At 38.1% G+C, this 17121-nt stretch overlaps 1 long non-coding RNA gene across 1 annotated transcript in view; it reads right to left on the bottom strand.

The window, feature by feature from the left end:
• LOC122807264 overlaps nt 1–4983 on the bottom strand; it is a 329095-nt gene extending 324112 nt beyond the window's left edge. The window contains exon 1 of the long non-coding RNA XR_006365611.1: nt 4384–4983. This is a non-coding gene — a long non-coding RNA (uncharacterized LOC122807264). The remainder of the gene's footprint in view (nt 1–4383) is intronic.
• Between the last annotated feature and the right edge of the window lie 12138 nt (nt 4984–17121).

The raw sequence follows: 17121 nt of genomic DNA, 5'->3' as shown, positions 1-17121 counted from the left end.
GCTGCAGGCGATGACTCACTTCTAAAATTAATTGCATAACACTAAATATAAAAGATGTGATGACCCTAATATAAATGGAGATGTAGGTGGAGTTTGTTACAAGACTTCCTTAGAAGGTATAAAGCTAGTATTGGTTTCTTTGTGCATCTATTTTGTAAGAACTGGAAGTAGTGGGTAATGTTAGGTTGGTTTTATGCAGGATCTTGTGGTAGAAGCAATGCATCTCACACAAAACCCAACAACATAGATAGGTCAGCAGTTCAGGTGCACACCTTTCAAGGTCAGGGCCTACTAGTCAGTTTCTATTGTCCAAGTGAGGATAATGTTGACCTTCTGAAAGAAATGTTAGGTGAATTAGAATGGCTTATATAACTGCACACTGTCTGATCATTTTTGAGGAAGCTTTAAAGCAATTCTAGATCCACAAATGATCGGACTTCTACTGGGAAGTATCAGGTCTCACAACATTTCAGGCCTCTTTTCTCTTTTGACAAATGTGGGTCAATTTATGGAGTTAAGGAGGGTCCTGCATCTCAGTATAATTGACTACATTTTTAGTCAATCCCTGGAAGTATTGAATAGAATTGATTTTGGCAGGTTTCCCTTGGGCTAGGAATTAAAGTATTAGAATATGAAATTTGGTCAGCCACAGTCATTAACCACAACTAGGTCTTTGTTAAATTACTGGGTTTAGATGTGAAAAAACATTCAGATTGTGGTGATAAGATGGACTGTTGCTCAAATTTAGGGTGAGTGTACATGATATGGGTGGATGGGTTGAGAAATATTGGGAAAGATAGACAGACAGGAAGCTTTCTATGTGAAACACTAGGAGATTTTTAAATAACAGATCAAGGACTAAAGGACAGAATTAGATTAAATAGGCACAAACTGGAGGTCTAAGGAACTGATTTTTGCTCCCACTACCAACAGGAAAACAAAACCTTCAGAGCTAGTATGTGTGTCAGGAAAAAATTAATAAGGGAGATGGATACTATAAAGCATCAGAACAGAGTAAACAAATATAAGCAACTACATTTCAAATGGAGCCACAACACCAAATTTGCTTGCAGATCTACTTAGAGAAGGGTGCAACAGACAATCATGAGTCTGAGGAAAAGGCACAGGGATTGTTTACAGAGGCAGAATGGAATGTGAAGATGCTAGAATCCCATTTATGGACATCTAATTCCCTGGTGCTTTAGCCCTCCTCCATTAAAAACCCAAGTTGGACTGAACATATCCTCTTTCCTCTGGCACAGAAGTGCAAAGGCTCTAAATCAGGAGGCTTAATCGGTAGAAGTGGTCTAAGCCAGAGATCCTGCTATGTTTGGTAAGACACCAGTACTGTTCAGGCTGCATACTGATTTTTTAGGAATTTAAGCAGCTTCTTGGACCTAAGTTGTTGGAACAATGTCTTTTTTTCCTGGACCAGTGTCTGCTGTCACTTTTAACCAGCCCTGCAACTGTTATTCTACTTAGGAAGGAGAAAGCTGCAGGTGATGAACTAAGCAGAGTCAGAGAAGATTAAGGTATTGAGAAGGGGCATTTTAATTGGAAGCAGAACTTGCATATTTAAGTATCAAATTAGTGAGAAATAAATGTGAGGTAATTAAGAAAAACAGGTTCCCATTTCTTGAATCTGCAACGCATCTACTAGATAAATAGAAGTACTTAAGATCACTTCTTTCCCTCGAGTTTAGGCAATGCAAATGACAATGTAATCCCAGATTTTTAGAATATATTTTTTATGTCTGGTATCACTGTATGTAAAGATATTGTTCAGATTGCTTTTTCTTTGTGCCAATAAACAAAATAGCCAAGTTGACAAATAGTGCACAGGAAATGGAGAAACCAAATGTACACAATATATTCTTTGCACTAACCCATGGTTCAGGAAGAACAGTCTGTTGTCTAGAAGATAGATACAAGCACACCTGAAATTGAGCCAAGATTCCATAATGTAGTCCCTCAGTCAGCAATAAAAAGGAGGCACTGGTTGAATAAAAACTGTAATTTATTAGAACAAAAAAAATGGTAAGCGCTTTCGCAATCCCTCCAGATCGCTTCCTCAGACCATGAAAATCGATTAACACAGGGCTAATATATATTAAAAGGCAACCAGTCCTGTAAAAAGTCTCATCAACACATCCTACATAAAAAAGACAGCCCTTAAAGGACCAAACAATCTATAATACATATATATATAGCCAACATAAGAATACATATATATAAAAAGTAAAAATAAATCATTTTACATATAAAATGTCCCAATATATTAGACATGTTTCCTAAGTTTTCTATCTTTTAAAATGGGTTTAAGGAGGACATGACCATTCAGCCCTGGATCCTTATGGGCTGCCAATAGCATAATACACCTAAGCTCCTTTTGTTCTGTTTTGTTCACTATGTCTCCCATCCTTTTCCCTTCTTCTAATATATCTACAGCTAAGAAATGAAAGTAGTGGTTCTCACCAGAAAACAGCATATGTTTGGCAATCGCACTATATTCCAAATGTTTCCTATAACAATAGTAATGATCCCTTATATGTTCTCTAAAATGTCTGTTTGTTTTACCAACATAAAATGTAAAGAAAACTACACAGTATGCAAAATAAATAATGTTTTTACTATCCCAATTTGCTGTTACTTTAAGTCTATACATTCTCTTATTGATGGGATGAGTGAAAATGTTGCTTCTATCCAAATATTGACAAAATGTGCATCCATTACACTTACTAGTTCCATGGCTAGCACCATAATTACTAAATTGATGGTCTGTATAGCATAAAACCTGTTTAAGAGATATTTTACTTTTATATACAAATCTTGTTTTTTCCTCAATTATTTCAGAGATGCAACTATATGTATTCAAAATGTGCTAATTATTATATAAAATACCTCTAATGGCTTTATTATAAGTGGAATGTGTCGTACAATATGCCAAATGAATATCCCGCCTTTGCATAGGATCCCCAAGTCCATTTCTATTAGGTATGGAAAAATAAGGTTTTCCTTTATTTCCCCTTAAAGATCTGGCATTTGAACAAGCTAGTTCAATCTCACCTTGTTTATAACCTCTATTTGTAAATCCCTTCTTAAGTGAAACTAAATTAGTTTCAAAGTCAGTTTCTCTTGCATGCAACTTTGAGCTTCTTAAAGCTTCATTATTAACAATATTTTTAAATATGTGTGGAGGGTGCATGCTAGTATGATGCACAAAACTGTTCCAATAAAATTCTTTCCTATACACTTGAGTTTAAATTCTGTTATCACTCCTATCCCTGAAAATGTTAATATCCAAAAAGTCAATAACATCCTAAGAGCTCTTAACAATGAAATGTAAAAAGTCATTACAGGTATTCAAATAATTAATAAACATATTCAAGTCTTTATCTGACCCCCTCCAAAAAAGGAAAAGGTCATCAAAAATGGTGGTAAAACCAAATACTGTCTATAAATTTATTGTTATTTAATAACCATGCCTGATGCCACTGCGCCATCACTGAATTTCCAAAGCTGTTTGCCATGGGTATCTCCATCGCTATGCCTGACATCTGTAGATGATATTCATTATCAAACATAAAAATATTGTGTTCTAATATAAGTTCTAATAAGAAGCAGACCAAATCTATCTTCTCTATGGTCATGTTACCATACCTCAACATAAAACTACAGTAGTTAATCCCTCTGTCATTTGGGATGACAGTGAATAATGATACAACATCAAGTGTCACAAGATATTCATCACCTGTTAAAACCTTGTCAGAGAGGAAAACATGTAAATCTCTGAGAAACTGTTCAGAATCTCTTAATGCGTACTCATATCTGTCTATCTGTCTTAACTGTTTGTCCACATAGATAGAAACAGGCTCAGTTATCCAACCTGAGCCTGATACAATCGGCCTGAAAGGGGTTTAGTGTTATTTTTGTGTATTTTTGGTACACCATTCAACAAAGGAATTATAGGATATTCAACACAAAAATAGATGTACAAATCTTCTGAAATACACTTTTCCAAGAAGTAACACCTAATACTGTTATTGAAGCTAGCTAGCATTCTCTCAACAACATTTACATTGATTTTCCTGTATGTAGTATTATCACTCAACAAAATGTGTATAGACTGGAAATAAAAACTATTGTCCATAACGACTACAGAATGTCCTTTATCAGCTGGTTTAATTAATAGCTCTTTGTCACTTTGTAGACTAATTAGTGCTTGTGTCTCTTCAAATGTTAAATTGTGAAAATTCTTATTCCTACTCTTAATGTTCAACAAATTATATAACTCATTCTCACAGGCTTTCACAAAAATATCCAGTGCTTGTGACATAGGTGGTATATATTGACTCACTTTATTAAATAAACAAAATTCATTACCTGTGCATTGTGCAGAGCCATATATCATTTTCAAAGCAACATTTCGCACAAAAGTTCTCAGTTCAATTATAGTGTCTGTCAAATCTGCTCGACTAGCGGGAATGAAAGTAAAACCCTTATTCAAGATATCAAGCTCACGCTTAGTCATGACATGTTTGGAAATGTAAATGAAATTCTGTCCATCATATTCCACATCTTTTTGATAGTTTGAATTTGTCTCTCGCCGAATGAGTTCTTCCTTTTTGGTTTCTGCCCTACTATTACTGTGTCTTGACCTCCCCTCTGTTGAATTTGAAAAGGGAGGGGTAGAGCAGCAAAGGGTTGATTTTTATTAATTATTGTTGCTTCCTTATTGGTAGATATGTTCTTACTTCTCACCACAGGTATTTTTAGAGCATCAGGAGAATTCCTCAATATGACTGTATTACTTCTTCTGTGAATAATATAGACCGTATTCCAAATATTTTTTCTAATTTAATCTTCATGTGTTGTTATTGCTTTACTATATGTGCTGAACAAATGGACCCTCTAAATGAACAATAACTTAGCCCTTTGCCTGACTAAGGTGTCTTGTCTGGCTTTTTTTTGTAATTTCCAGCATCTTCAATGTTTAACTTGTTCTTTTCCTGCTAGTACTTATCTATTGATTTCCAGTGTGCTTATCTTGTCTGAGTGGCCTTTGTAATTTACCCTGTGCATTTTTTTATTGAAGGTAAGGTAAACAATATCTGCTTGTTCTCTATTATCAGTTTCAGCAAACATGCTGTCAGTGTTGTGATGACTTACTGCTTTACCTGATTTCCCTTTAGGATATGCATGGCGCTGCTTATCCAAGAATCTCTTTTCTTTCATGTCAATGTTCAGAAGTCCAGTCAAACATTTTTTTTGGGTATTTTACTTAGCATACTTGCTTCACTTAACAGGTTTATAATAGGATGCTTTCCATTGTTGTATGCACAGTGCAGTTCTCAGTTCATGATGACTCCTGTATGCTGTAAACAAACATGAAATTGCTTACCCAGTATGTTCTACCAGCAGTTCCCACAGCTTTCTTGATATTCGTACTTATTCAGTTCATAGACTGATATTACTTTTCAATTTACTAATTATTTTTTCTGTCACATCTCATGTATTAATTACTACTGTTTCTCTTGTAGTTTGTACTGTGCTGTTCTTTACAATTACCATTCTCACAAAAATGTATATTTAGAAATGTTATATTAAAAGTTTAATATTTCATCAGTATTAGTTACGCCTTTCTTAGCAAACTGTAGTGTGCTTACTGTTTTCCTACTTCTCCCAGATAAATTCTGAAGATAAAAGAAGATATTATCCTTTGTGTAAGTAATACTATAATAATGACAAAATGTGTTTTGGCAGTAAAAATGGTCACTCTCACCTCATTATTTTTTCCTGGAAATCAAATTATTTTGTCTTGAAATCTCCACTGAAGTGATCCAATTATTTAGCCTGTATTGATGAAATCAAGCAGAGGCATTGATCTTGTACTGATCTATAGGAACACGCAAACAAGATAATTTAAAATAGACTAATGGTATTGGAAATCACTTATAAATTTAGAGTTTCAAGATATAATGAATTGATTTGATTAGAAACTATTAAGCAGTGTACACAACAATTGCTATAATTATTTCTGTACTTATCTCCTGGCGAACTGCTCCAAAGATGCAGTGCTGTCAGTTATAAACTCAGAGGTACTTCAGCAAAAACTGCAAAATCTGGAACTTTGGATTACAACTTATAACATATATTTTAACCATAAGTAAATCATGTCAAATGCTGTATATTCTATTCTTATTCTTTATTTCTGACAATTACAGATAGTCAATGTTGGTGTGAAGTTCTGCATAAGGTATGTCCACATTTTTCTCAAATAAAGAAACTCGGATCAAAACCATAATCTTTGTTATTGGGTTATTATTTTCAGATGACATATTCATACATTCTTGCATATTTAAATGCCTAAACTCGAACTCTAGAAATCGGTATTTTGGTTTCACAAAAAGTAACATTTAAACAAAGCACAAAGAGCAAATCACAAATATAAAATGTGTAGGAAAAAAGGATGAATGTGCCACCTCTTGCTCTCAAATATATGTTGCAACCTGTAGTATCTGCACAGCTTATTATATAGGTAAAATCAAAAGAAAATTCAAGGAATGTATTTTTCGCCACCTATGTGATATAAGAAACAGGGTAGAAACTAATTCTCTCTACCCAGCATATCTCTAGATTTGAGAACCATTCTTTGAGATTTATGGCTTTATCAAACATTATAGAAAGTATACGAGGTGGTGACCTAATGAATAAAATGGAAGCTGAAGAAACAAGGTGGATTGTGGATCGGAGAGCAGATCATTCCCCAGGACTGAATGGGGTAGTACCCCTAAATCCTATATTAAAAGAGCGAGGCCTAAGAAATAAAAAGTAAAAACAATATAAGCTTTCACTTTAAGGAATGATGTCTTCAGAATGGGAGTGGCAACTGCTTTGTATATAAAAAGGAAGTTTTTCTTACTTCTAACAGGATCTGAAGAAGGTTAAGCATAACCGAAAGTGCTTATCCAGTATTTTACTGTTTGTTTTACTATTTGTTTTATATAATAAAGAGTTTTTAACAGTCTAATTAGAAATGGAAAGCTCCTACTTAGATCACTGTTTGTATCAAGAGTGTTTTAGCTGTTTTTAACAGTGCAACAGTTCTTCTAAGAGCTGGTAAGATCCAACTTAAACTGCTGTTTTTCAAGAGTGCTTCAGTTGTTTTTAACAGCTCAACAGTTCTTGTAAGAGCTAGCAAGCTTCAACTTAAACTGCTGTTTATATCAAGAGTCCTTCAGCTGTTCTTACCAGCCCAACAGTTCTTGTAAGAGCCAGCAAATGTCCACTCTAACTATTGTTTGTATCGAGTGTTTCAGCTGCTGTCAACAGCTCAACAGTTTTAGCAAGCTTCAATTTAAACTGCTGTTTGTAACAGCTCATCAGTTCTTGTAAGAGCTACCAAGCTTCCACCTAAACTGCGGTTTGTACTAAGAGTGTTTCAGTTATTTAAATATTTGAGAGCAAGAAGTGGCACATTCATTCTTTTTTCCTAAACATTTAAACAAAAGGTTATATTGTTAGTGACTGCTAGTTTAAACTGGTTGTACTCTAAACAACTTATATATACCATTATGATATCTGTTGCTTTAAGATAGGTTGTTGCTGAAGACACTTTTATCAGAAATAAGATATCAACTTACTCAAGCTTATGTTCCTAATTTTCTAATGAAATGCTAAGCTTAAAGCTGTAGGTCTCATAAGTGCTGCTAATGTATGTTGACATTAGATAACTTTCATGTAACAGTCTGTATACATTACTATTCTGATTATGCTACCACTAAAAACAATCAGCCTCACAATGATTCTTGGGAACTTAGCGATCCTTTCCAGAGATTTTACAATTTCTCCCCTAAACCAGTTGACAGAATAAAGTTTTATGTAGAGCTTTAAGAATTCTTCCAGAAAATAAGACTTTGATAATTATTGCATGCTAGAGAAAGAAAGAACTGAAACTGTTATTAAGAAATGTTCCATGTTTATTCCAGTAAGGTAAAGTAACATAGAGCTTAATAGCTACACAGTCCATCACTTGTAAACTTGGAGGAATTTCAGAAGAAACTGAAAATCTGGAACTTTTGATCACAGTCTATAACGCATATATTTAGCCGTAAGTAAATTATGCCTAATACTTGGTTTTCACCAAAGATTGAACTATCACATCAGCCAAAGGGTGGTCATGCCCAGTTTTAGGATGATTAGGCTGCCTTGATCATACATATCCACATTTCAATTTAGATGTATCCATGCAGTCTAAGTGTTTTATGTCATTGGCAATGTCTGCACTTTGATAACACAGAACTATGACTTGGACATTCTTGCTACTGAATACGTTTAACCAAAACACCTATCTGATGCAAATTTTCTACTAAGACAGAAAATCAAACTATATATTTTTGTTTTCCCTCAATTAATTTTAATAATATTTCAGCATGTCACTATTTATAGTGATATATTTACCCAATAAGTGGTAGAATACATGACCTGAACTAGCGATGTGTTAAATTTTTTCATGAATGAACACTCAATGTAATGCACCTTTCACTGACAGCTTTCACATTTAGGTAAGCCATGTATGCTGTCATCTAGGTTTTCAGTTTGTCATAAACTGATATATAAATGCACATATATGCACACATACATATACATGAGCGCTCCCTCATACAAATACACAACTGCACACACTGCTTCTGAATTATATTTTTCATATTTCTAAACACTGATACTTTCTTTGTCAAACTGGCATGTTTAAAGTGTCTCTTTTAGCCAAAAAGAAATAAGAGATGCACTCTTCTCTCCTTTTCAAGGCATGTATGGGCATTAGTAACCTATGAGCTCTTGATGAAGGACATCTCTTAGTCTGAAATTTTGAGTAGCAGTATTGTAAAAGCTATGTTGAGCCAATAAAATATGTTACATCACCTCTTGTTTTCCAATGGTTTGTCTTTGAGCCAGCAAAGTGTTTGCCTACTTGTTTCCTGCTGTGGAAATTATTCTTTTGAGATGGGCACAGGATCTGAATAGTCTATATCTAGTAAAGCCTTATTATATTTGATTCAGTTAACTGCCAAAAAAGTTTCTAGAAAATGGAAATCAAAAAATTGAAGTACTGAATATTGCACAATAGATAAAAGAACTAGACGATGGAACTTAGAAAATATAAGGGGCAAACTACATAGAAATAAATGGAATGTGTGGGAACAATACATACAGAATAATGTTCAGGAGTAGGGATGGAGTTTAAGGGAAGACAGGAATTAAGCAATTTATTTAATATTGGGCTGAAAGATGGTTGTTATAAAGAAGAAAATGTGCAATATATAATGTATATAAATGGGGAAAATGTTAATATGGTTTATTTTCTTCTGTATTAATTTGTGTGCCTATGTCTTAAGTGATAATTTAATAAAAGTGTTTAAAGAAATAAAACCTGTTGCATGGTTTGACAGCTGTGCAACAAGAAGTTGTAGGAAGCACATTGTGAAATGCAGGGCAGGGATCTTAAAGTGTACAATGATGCCATCAAATTGTGTGATGGAAGGATTGTATTTGAGTCTCGCCATGTCAACAAAATGATTTGAAGTTTTGAGGTTATGGAGACAAAATCACCATCACTGACAACTATTATGTAAGCAAGGGGTGATTAGCCTTAAAGGTTTATGGTAAATACATAGTACTGCCTTGGGCCATGACTGATACTTGCCACATACAAATAAGGTTTACACTGCTAGTTACAGAACAGGGCTATAATCACTGACTTCCTAGGATTTCACCAACCACTGCCTGAACCCAATACCTCCAAGTGCAATCCTACCAAAGTAATTGAGACTTAGCTAAACTGTTTATTCATAGGTTCATAGGTAGGTACTAGGCTATTGGCCCTTGGGCCTATAAAATCCTAGCCAAACGGTACCCTGGCTTTTGCCAACCAAGAAAATTATGTTCCTGTGGCCCTGTCAAGCAGAGCCCCAGAAGTGATCCCCAGGGTGAATTTCCTATCTCCCATCCAATCATATAGGTTCATATGCATAAGCACACTCTTACAATGTTTCCTGAATGGAGTTAATGATAACTTTCAAGCTACAGCAGCCCTTTTCTGTAGTAATTGTACACATTGCCACCAGTCAAATTACTACTCTGATATCAAGATTTCACTTACTGAACACAATGCTAACATGTCAACCACCACCAAATTATAATAGTTGTTATCCAATTAGTCACAGTAAAAACTGGATATCAGCAGTTACACCAATACCATGAGGACTACAGCCATAAGCTCTAACTAACGAACAAATGAAAAGTGTACTTTTAAAATGAACTGTTTAAATGTAAAAGAGAGTATTGTAATTGCATAGGGAATAAAAAATAAAATAGCTCAGATGGATAGACAGATGACAGAAGAAATTATTAACTGCATTTGCTGTTATTTTCAATTACTTGCTATAACAGACTAAAGCCTCACGATGAAAACAAAGTCCAAAAATCATGCAATCCAAAAATCCTTTTTCAATCCAGTTAGAATTTCCCAAATACAATAATTCCAGAAAGAAAGAAAGAAAGAAAGAAAAGCAGAGTAGCAACTCTGGTTCAGTATATTTCACAGAGGTTTTAGTGGATTTATGAATTTAAGTAACATGTCTAAATAAAAGTAAGAAAAGGACACACTGACAGATCTGGGTCAGTATACTCACATGAGGTAAGATTTCAAATTAAAACAGAATCTATCTGTCCTCTTAAAAGAAGCTGCTAGAATGCATTAACAGTTCCATTCCATGGGAGGTATATCCAGTTTTCCAGAAAAGAAAGCTAGCTGTCCATCATGGGACATCACCATGAGTAGCCAACTGGGCTACAGAATAAGGAAGAAGGGATGGGACAGGTGAAGGGTCAAGGAGGTACAATGTGCACACGATGCCATCCATAAGGCAGTACAGAGCTTGAACCTGTCTGCCCACTAACAGCCAGCTAAGTATAAAAAAAGGTAATTAGTTCAATATTATAGCAATAACCCATGCCTGGGTGTGGGTAATGCTGGATTTACCCACGGTTTATGTGGTTTGGCCACGAGGGCAAAATCTGAGTGGCCAAACAAAGACTACCATGGGTAAATCCAGCATTACCCGCACCCAGAATTGGATTATTGCTATTATACAATGACATTATTTAAGACATAAAATACTTACTTTTCTTAAATAATGGCATTGTATAATGCCTCCTTGCTGCCCTTCTGCAGCTGCCTGGTATTCTGCAGCAGTTCTGATGTACTGCACATGCGTATGCTTACGCAGTACATCAGAGCTGTGTGTGGAAGCAACAGAGAAAGCAAGATCTCCATTGCTTTTTACAAAGTGTCTCGGTATGTTAAAGGAGTTTAACATAGCGAGACAGCTTTAAAAAAAGCAATGGAGAATCTCTGTTGCTTTTTTTAAAGCTGTCTCGCTATGTTAAACCCATTTAACATAGCGAGACAGCTTTATAAAAAGCAACAGAGAAAGGAAGATCTCTGTTACTTTTTTTAAAGCTGTCTCGCTATGTTAAACTCCTTTAACATAGCAAGACAGTGTCTAAAAAGCAACGGAGATCTTGCATTCTCCGTTGCTGTAAAAAAAAAGACTTATACTAATGGAAAAAGTCCGGGTGACCAGACCTTTTTCCATTAGTATAAATCTGATTTACAATGTGCACTCTGACCAATCAGCATGCACGTTTTGGCATATTAATGGGGGGTTGTATAACAAAGGATTCATATGAGTTTGTTTGGTAGTGTGCAAGTGGAGCAGCAGAACATGTGATTTAGTAGGTAGGAGGCAAAATGAGGCTAGGTAAATAGTTGTGTCTTTGGTATGATTGCTGAAAAGAATTGGTATAGCATAGTGGTGTGGTGCAATTGTATAAACAGATCAGTGAAAGGTGAAGTATTACACTGTCTATGGAGTTTATCAGAGCTATTTCCTTGTTATGTGACTGCTACAATTGTGCTGTGTGATTTATTTTGTATTCACTATCAAATTCACTGCATATTACTTTGGCATCAAACTAGATGGTTGATATAAAGTTTTCACCTCTGTGTTGATTTATTACAACAGTAGACCAGCACAGTGGTGGATTTTGCATATTGACCAGTACCTTTCACCAAATAAACTAGTTTGCTGGAATCATTGCAATATCTGAACTCATATATTTCTTTACTAAATTATACATACATTGCAATTTTTTGTTGTCCCCCACCTCTGTGACATGACATACATTTGCTGAATATAGTTTATAAGCTATTTATTTTTCCTCAAAGACAAATGAATGAAAGGAATATGTACTGGTTTTCTTTATGGAGCATCACATCTCATCTTTTCTGTAGATCCTCTTTATTGACACAAAAATATCATCTATAATATTTGATATCACACAGAATGATAACGCTCATACAATAAATGGTCCTCACTAGTCAGATTATGTTTTTGTAGCAAGATTACAGGTTTACTCTCCCAAAGAACCAGCATTTTGAAGAAGCTCTTTTTCTTCCTAGTGTCAGAAATTTGCCAGCAATGTTTATGAACAGTGGATAATTAAAGAAAAGCAATGAATGGATGGTATGTTTTAAAAATAAAAAAAAAAAAGTGGGCTAATGCTGTTTTCTACATACTGGGCAGGATTCACGAAGGCTTGCATGGACTCTAAGAGTAGTGTAAGACTCCATGCAGCCTTCGCGATCCAGGAACAGCCCTAAAGTCCGTGCAAGAGACCAGCTAAAACGTCTCTTACACGGAGTGGGCGTGGATATGCTAATCACCTCACTTGCAGCCCAAAGGCATGCAAATGAGGTAGATTAGTGGTCCATGAAGCCCAAAGCAGCCCATGTAAGAGCCGTTTTAGCTGCAGAAATGTACTCAGTTGACAACTGATACGTTTCTGCAAAAACCACAACGGAGCCATGTCAGCTCCAAATAAAGGGTGCATATGTGTCAGGCAGCATGCCAATGGCCAAATATGTGGCCAGTGGCAAGGTACCCCGATGCAAATATGAAAAATAAATAATTTTTTTCAGCGATCGCCGATGTTTAAACGCAGCGCAGCCCCGCGCAAATAGGCTGCACTGTATAAAACATAAAAATGAAGGTTATAAACCCACAAATGTGGGTTTTATGCAATACATGGATTTACAATGCAGGGACCAGCAGACCAAAAACAACATGGCCACCGTTTAGTGGTTGCTAAGGGGAGAAGCTGAGTCGAAGACATGTAACTAAGCATTAGCAGGCAATCTGATGTAAATGAGTGTTAGGTTACTGAATTCCACTGTCACATAGCAAATGAGCACATTCTGAGTAGTGTAAGAGATACATAAGGGGGAGGAATAGAGTAGGAGATAGGTGACATCACAGGGGGGAATGGTAGAAAGAAATGCAGTTCATTGGAGGTTAGTGTTACATGACAGATGTCAGACACATATCATGGAAAGAGGAGTGCCACGACATAAGCATGGGAAAGTCAAGAAATGGAAGGTGTACACTGTTGCTTACACCAAAGTTTCTTGCTGGGCGTGCATGCGCACATGTGCGTGCCATGAAGTGCGAGTAGGGCAGTGTGCGTGCATGTAAGGCAGACTGAGTATGTGGGAGCCTGTTGGCAGACGTGTAACACTGTTTGTGCTGGTGTGCGCGCATTTTAACCCGAATAAGACGATTGTAAACCATGTAAGCATGTGGGCGCGCATGTAAGCCACTGTGAGCGTGTTTCTGCTGGTATGCACGTTGCTCCCCCCTGAAGAAACAGAAAGGAAAAAGGAAGCAACAGAATTAGTAGGAAGCTAGCAGGGAATACTGCTGGAGCTAGCAGGTGAAAACAATTAGAAGCAGGCAATTACACAGGCAGAATAGCTCAGCCAAACACTTAAAACTCTGCAAACAGCAGTGCAGGATGTTTCTCTCAAGAGACACTGCAAGACAGGAGTAAGCTATTAGAAGTGAAAACTGAAAAAGATGAACTCAGAGCAGAAATGCTAGGGGCTGCTATAGCTGTCATAAGGAGACATAGGCTACTTGCTGAGGGTGGTGACAATGCAGATGGTGCCAGACAACCCACAGTGAAGAGACGGAGAAGATTGTACAGGCCCAGGGTCACCTACCACGGGTTACATGAGCTAGAGATAGTAGAGTGCTATAGAGTGGACAGAGACCTCCTGCAGCAAATTGTCGAGCTATGCAGACCACGCCTCACACACAGAACCAACAGAGGGGAACCCATCCCAGTGGAAACCAAGGTATGTGTTGGCATAAGAATACTAGCAACAGGTACCTTCCAGAGATCAACTGGTGATATGATGGGGATATCACAGGCATCAGCCTCCAGGGTACTGCACCAGTTCCTGGATGCCATGTCAGCACATGTTGGTGATCATGTATATTTCCCCAATGCCCGTGAGGCATTGGCCAGCAATATGCGTCTCTTCCAGCAAATAGCGGAATACCCAGAGGTAATGGGTGCAATAGACTGCACGCACATACGCATCAAAGCACCAGCCGGTGAGCAGGGTAGGGCCTACATTAACCGCAAGGGCTTCCCCTCCATCAACTGCCAGGTCATGTTTGATGCCCAGGGCATAATAATGAATGTGTGTGCTGGCTGCCCTGGGAGCTACCATGATTCCCATATCTGGCATTTGACGCAGCTGTACCAGACATTTGCCAATGGGGACATCCCACATGGACACCTAGTAGGGGATGCAGGTTATGCACTGGAGCCATGGCTGATGACACCCATCAGAAACGCACACACACCTGAACAGAAACGCCATAATGAGGCAAACACACAAACACGTAATGTAATAGAGCGTGTGTTTGGGCTGCTCAAGTCATGGTTCCAGTGTCTGGACACATCTGGTGGAGCCTTGCAGTACTCACCAACTACATGTACCCAATTGTCATGGTATGTGCTATGCTACATAATATGATCTTGCGAAAACAGCTGCAGCAGGACCAGCATAGGGCCGGGCCAAACAACCCCCAACCATTGCCACGGCCATCACAGGCAGAGCGTGACTCGGAGGAGGAACAACCTGAGCCTGCCCCAGTAGGCAGAAGAGGCATGCCCAGTATGCCCTGGCCTTGGCAAAGAGGCAACGCATAGCACATACACTGGCTCAGTAGGAACCCTGGGAATGATACCCCTCTCTGACTCACTCATATAATAACATGGATGCCTAAAATGACATAACCTGCTCTCAAACATGTACAGGGAGTGTAATATGTGCATCCGACAGAGGCAGCCCTGCAGCACCTCCTGAGGCATGAATGCCATGTGTTAAGCAATGTAACACCATGTAGTATATGCACACTTGAGGACCCTGACTAACATCCTACCCTCACCAAGCATGATGCCACAATATGACGATGAAATGATCAATTGCAATAATTGGCTGAAGTATTGCAGTTAGTCATGATGCCATGATGATGACATGATGACATGATGCTCCACATGCTAGGGGTGGCGTGCACCTATCAGTCCAGGCCTTATGGATACTGGCAAAGGCTGTTGTTACCCACAGCGTGCCCTGAATAGGTAAGGCTCAAAACACAAACCCACCTCCATTGGTATCAGAAGGGATAAGAACCTAGATGTAATGCTACCCAATGCCAGAAGTCTAAACAGCAAGATGCATGCAGTCTAAACTCACCCAGTATGGAGAATGTTGATATATGTCCTGTAACAGAAAACTGGGTCAAGGCTCACAACAGCACCCTAACACTACCAGGTTACACCTCATACTGTGCCGTACAGCCTCAAAACATGGAACAAGCTACAAAAGGAGGGTGACTAGCAATAATTGTCAAGGATAACCACACCCCCATGTAGGTACCACAACAAGAAGCAGCATGGACTAGCCATGGTCAAGTAACAGTGGCTAAAACTGCCTCCCAGTTTATAGCCTGCTACAGACTACCATCCTAACACCAGGAACAGCACCTGGCCTATGTTGGAATACATGAATATATCAAGCCCTCCAAACCACATTATATTGTGTGACTGAAAATACCCAGACATAGACTGGGAGCATTATACTAGCTCCAACACTGTAGGAGAAAATTTCCTAGAATCCATAAACCAAAATGCCCAGGAACAACGTACCACTCCCACAAGATGGGTAAGCATACTGGATGTGATAATCAGCAACATGGGTACTGGATGGCAAGATGAGAAGTGTGTCCCTCACTGGTAAGACCAGACCATAGAGTAATCACACTGGATATACACATCCTGACCCCAGTCCCTGGCCAGAAAACCACAGTGAAAATCATGTGTAAAGCAAAAGTTGCACTCCTCCAAACTGATGTGGAATCCATTAAAGGCCCTGTGCAGGTGCAAAATATGGGCCACACCTCAGAACCTGTTATACAGTCATTCCATGAACACAGCCAGGAATGCTTGGATTATGCAATCCCAAATAAAAACAAGACACAATGCCATACACGCAGGCATCTGGCATGCTGGACTCCAGCCATTACCAAAACATGCAAGAGAATGAGGAAGCTACTACATGATAGAGCAAACATAAAAAGGGAAGTAATCACTAATCAGTAGTATGGCAATAAAATATGTCCACACATACAATCCACTAAGGCCAGCTACAACAAGGTGAATCTGTGAATCCTGAGGCAATGTTACACCTGCCCCAAGTACACAGACAACCCTCAACTCCTCCCAAGAAATACAAATATATGTGAGAGATGCAACCATTTATCCATACCGGAGGCTGAGCTCCCTCAACTCAGTACTGTCAAAACTAGTCAGGAGGAGAAGGTAACCACACACACCACAAACCCAGTCCCACATAGACCTACCACAAATGCAAACCAAAGACATAAACACAGAAAAACATTCCCAGAGGCCCTAATTACAAACACACCACACCAACAGAGGCCTCCAAAGCAGACACCCAAGCAACCACAACCTCCAAACATAGCACATGCAACACATAGTACACAAAGCTGGTGTGCCAAACAGTCACAGGCCAGAAGGAGAAACAACATGCCTGATACAGTTGTAATAGGTGACTCCATAGTCAGACACACTGCTGTCCCGCTCACCAGACTGAACAAGGGAAAGGGTACAGTAAGCTGCCTGTAG

Source organism: Protopterus annectens, chromosome 7.part0 (assembly GCF_019279795.1).
Source record: "Protopterus annectens isolate FY-2018-M chromosome 7.part0, PAN1.0, whole genome shotgun sequence".
In the NCBI taxonomy this organism is placed as follows: Eukaryota; Metazoa; Chordata; order Ceratodontiformes; family Protopteridae; genus Protopterus; species Protopterus annectens.
The sequence above is the reverse complement of the archived record's forward strand: the minus strand, read 5'-3'. Positions and strand labels throughout refer to the sequence as shown.